Source organism: Tamandua tetradactyla, chromosome 7, assembly GCF_023851605.1.
Source record: "Tamandua tetradactyla isolate mTamTet1 chromosome 7, mTamTet1.pri, whole genome shotgun sequence".
NCBI lineage: Eukaryota > Metazoa > Chordata > Mammalia > Pilosa > Myrmecophagidae > Tamandua > Tamandua tetradactyla.
The window spans coordinates 13,780,181-13,784,686 of record NC_135333.1 but is presented as its reverse complement, the minus strand read 5'-3'; positions in this window follow the sequence as shown (position 1 = coordinate 13,784,686).

Genomic DNA, 4,506 nt, shown 5'->3' with positions numbered 1-4,506 from the left:
AGGAGTCCCTACCCACCTCGGGCATGCAGATTGTGTGCTGTGATCCTGGAATCAGTCAGCCTCCCTGAGGGGGGTTTGTTTATTTGTTGTGCTTCGCTGCAGTTCCAGGAATGAAAGGTCACTGGCACCCTGGGCATGAAAAATGCATTCTCCATAGATTCATGTATATTTTACATTTATGGGAGAATGGGGAAGAATGAAGAGAATGGGTTCAGATACAGTTGATACCTCAAAATAGCTTTTTGTTCTAAAGATTTTTTTCTGTTTCGCATTATAACTGTCTTTCTACTCAATAGTTCTTTCTTTGTGCTTCGATAATTCATTAGTTGCTTTTCATATTTTTGCTCCCACCTTTACAACACACAGCTTAAGTTCTAATGTAAAGTAACAAGTCCAAACTCATAGCTTTTACACTGTGATCGTGTGATTGTGAAAACCTTGTTTCACAAAGGCTGATGCTCCCTTTATCCAGTGTATGGAAAGATGAATTAAAAATAAGTACAAAAACAAATAATAGAGGGAAATAGGGGGTAATGACGTTTTGGTGTTTTTTTCTGTTTTTCTGTTTTTATTTTTTTGGAAGAATGAAAATGTTCTAAAATTGTTTTTGGTGATGAATGCACAGCTATATGATGATACTGTGAACTCCTGGTTGTACACTTTGCATGATTATATTGTATGTGAATATATCTCGATAAAATTGCATTTTAAAAAAGTTCAAACTCAGGAAAGAGTTTGCATTGCAACAGGCATTCAGATAGACAGGATACATTCCTGGGCCTGGTTTAGGTGCTTCTGCAGATTTGCTTGGTTCCAACATCCCCTTGGGCTTGGCCCCTTGTTCAGTGGGAGCCCTGACTGCTGCCACTATAGAGTAATCTCCCTATAGCACCTCAGGGGCTTCTGGTTCTCCTGGGCTTTGAGAATCATGCACGGCTAAGACTCCATCTCACCTGTCCTCACCCGGGGAGACTCTGGCTCCTCCAACCATTTCTGGATGTAAAGAACCACTCCACAAGGTATGGGATGGGATCAAGCTTCTCTAAGAACTATCCCGCAGGGTCAGTAGACACTACCTAGAAATACAGGAAGGTTAACAGTCCATGTGGCAAACTTTGACCAATAAGAGACTGGAGATGGGAAGAAGTTAGCAGATAAATTTCTCCTTCTTCATTCCCTCATCTTACTGCAGTGAGACAAAAGTTTCTGTTGGGCATGTCTGGAAGACATTCTGCATGATAAAAGCCCTACCTATACTTTCTTATGACATTGTGGTCAGCTGGAGAAGAAATCAATTTGAATTTTTACTTTCCCTTCTTTCTTCTACAAAGTCCCTTTCTCTCTCACACTAGCAGCTCTGAAAATGCATCTTCCAATAAAGTCTTTGCAAATAAGCTTTGCTTCAGGCTTTATTTTCTATAGAACCCAGGAGTGACAGTTTGAAGCTGTATTACCCGAGAAAAACATATTCTTAAACTTAATCCATGTCTGGAGTGTGAACCCATTGTTAGAAGGATCATTTGATGAGGTTACTTCAGTTAAGATGTGACCCAGGATGGGTCTTAAACCTATTACTGGAGTCCTCTATAAGCAGACTGAAATTCAGACAAAGTCACAGAAGGAGCAGCCAGAAGCCAAAACCAATGGAATCCTGAAGAGGGGGGAGAAGCCAGGAGAGACCATCATGTACACTGCCACGTGCAGAAGAGCCTGGGACCAAGGATCACCAACAGCCAGCCCCAGAACGCTGCAGTCTTCAGGAAGAAAGCACCACCTTGATGATGCCTTGCTTTGGACTTTTTTCTGGCCTCAAACCCATGAGGCACTAAATTCCCCTTGTTTGAATCATTCCTTTGCATTGTATTTGCATGAGTATCCTAGGAAAACAAAACACCAGGCTAAGCCAGAGCTGCAAACTTAGAAATAAGAATTCTTTGTAGAACATGGAGTTGGAAAGGTCTTTAGAGACCACTGAGTTCAAACTCCTAACCAGCAGAGGAAACTCTCACAGGCTGGAGCATCTACTAAAGGGAAACTCACTCCCTGGAGAGCCTGCCAATTCCACAGTGAAGAACACAGTCCATAGGAAGTTAATTTGTTATACTGGCAGAAAATTTTTCTTTTCTTGCATCTTCCACCCATTCGTTCCAATGTTTACTGTTTGTTTGTTTTTTTTTAATTTGGTGTCAGGATTTAAAAAGACATCAGGATGTGTGGAACACTAGTCCTGAAAAAGGAGACATGGATGTTACTATGCATTCTGCAAAATTGTATCTGAGTAAGAAAAGTTCTTTTATCAATTTCTATCCTGTTACACAAGAACATGGATGGTATAACTAAAATTAATAACTTTATTTAACTAATTCTTCCACAATTAACCAAAAGACAAGTAAGGAGATTCTGGTGATGTCAAGACATCATCAGAATTGGCCTCCTTCTTTGTGTTCTCACTATGGGGTTCATTTCAGCCAATACAAAGAGGTCAAGCTGTTACATGCTTCTCTAGAAACTGTCCTTCAGCTCTGGTTGGTTATAAAAGATCCCAAGTGGTTTTATAAGAGACGTTCTATCTCTCGCCTGTATCCCCATTCATTTTCTATCACTCATTATCCTGGCACTCATCTCATTTGTTAGAATTCTTTGGTTATGTCCATCCCTCTCCCACTAGATCAAAGGCTCCTCAAGGATAAGAATTGTCTTCTTCCTATTTCTAGACAGCCCCCTGCCTCTGATCCCCATGATAATCATCTGCTATGTACTAGGCCTTAAATTTGTGATGTTTGGATTAATAAATATTCCTGTTTCCCATCTCTAAGGTAAAATTAAATGTACCTCTCCTCTACCAAGTTAGAGTGGTTGTTGCTTAATGACTGAGATAAAGCATCTGAGAATTCTACAAGTTCTTCCTTAGATTAGTTGAAAGAAAATATAAAGTATAAATATTTTGACATTCCCAGCAGTGTTTTGGGTAAATGACTTGAAGTAGATGTATGAAAAGAATGCTACTTCTTAATTCTCTTCCTTTCCATCTTAATTCTGTGACTCTTCATTTCCTTGCCAATATAGTTCTTTTTCCTGCAAGTGGAACTCTTTGGTTTCTTTCCCACTGCCCTGCAGAAGGCCTCAGGGCCAGAGTATTTGCACTGTGCTGTGACAACACATTACCTGTGCAAATTGTGCTTTTTAGAAAAAAGCAGCCCAAGCATACAAACAAACGTCATTTTTGTTTACAACATTGCTTATTTTGACGTTTTTCCCAGGGCTAAAATTTGACAAATTTATCATTTTCCCCTCTATTCTTGAAAACACTAAATAAAGAAACATTTTATATAGAGAGAACATGCTAATAAATTGTCTATAGCAGTTTGGGCTTCAATTTTTTTTCTTTCATTGCAATGGATTTGTCCCTCCTTATCCACTCACTATTATAAGTCCCTCTTGTAATTAACGATGCTCATGTGTTTAAAAATCAGCTTAATTTAAGAGTATGATTTGTGGCCTTGGAATAAAGTTAAGGTACTGACCTACTCTGAGACACCTTTTACCTGGTTGGCACAAAGACATCTGCAGGGTATGATGTGACGCGTGGTGTCCCTGAGAAAAATTCACATCCCCCCATCCAGAATCACATTCGAGAGCTCATATTTCTCACTTTGGCAACAGGCATCCCGTAATGCATTGTAAAAATGCACCTGATGGGCAGGCCATGGCAGCTCAGCAGGCAGAGTTCTTGCCTGCCATGCCAGAGACCCTGGTTTGATTCCTGGTGCTTCCTCATGTTAAAAAAAAAAAAACCTGAGAAGGTTAATTTAGGTCAGACCCAGCCAGTAATATCACAATTCCATTTACTTTATCAATTTAATTAGCCCGTAATGTGGCAGGTCCATAAGAGTAGATTTTGTTGGGACTGGAACAGGAAATGTCAAGATTTTCTCTTGAGCTTGGGATAATGTTAAGTAAGAAAAGTCCAGTTGAGCATCATAACAGGGCTAGTGACTTTAAGAAAACAGAGAGTACAGGATCCAGTGCCTTTGAAGGGAAGAAGAGAGTCTCCAAAGGAATTTTCTTTAGAATATTTAGCCTACTTCACAATTTTGCCCAGAGCCCTGCCTGAAACCAATAGCATTTGTCCTATAACATTGCTTAAAACCAAACCCCAGGGAGTCATCACTCGGAAGAAGGAGATTTAAGTGTAAGATTTATTTCAATTTGAAGCTCTAGCCTCGCTCTGTTCATTAGATATGCTGTTTGTTAGAGCTGTCTGAGACATATCTTGGAAACAAAACAAACAACAAGAGCACACACACACACAAACTGAAAAAGAACCCACTGAGCCTATGTTATTTAATATTTAATGCCACCTGCAGTGAGTAAACATATTTACTCTGGAGCTAGCTGGACTGAAGCAAAAGCTTTCCATGTTTGGATACACTGTGCAGTGTGCTATTTTTAAACCAGTGATGTAATAATGAGCATGGGTCTCCGCATTCTAAGGGGAGGGGACAA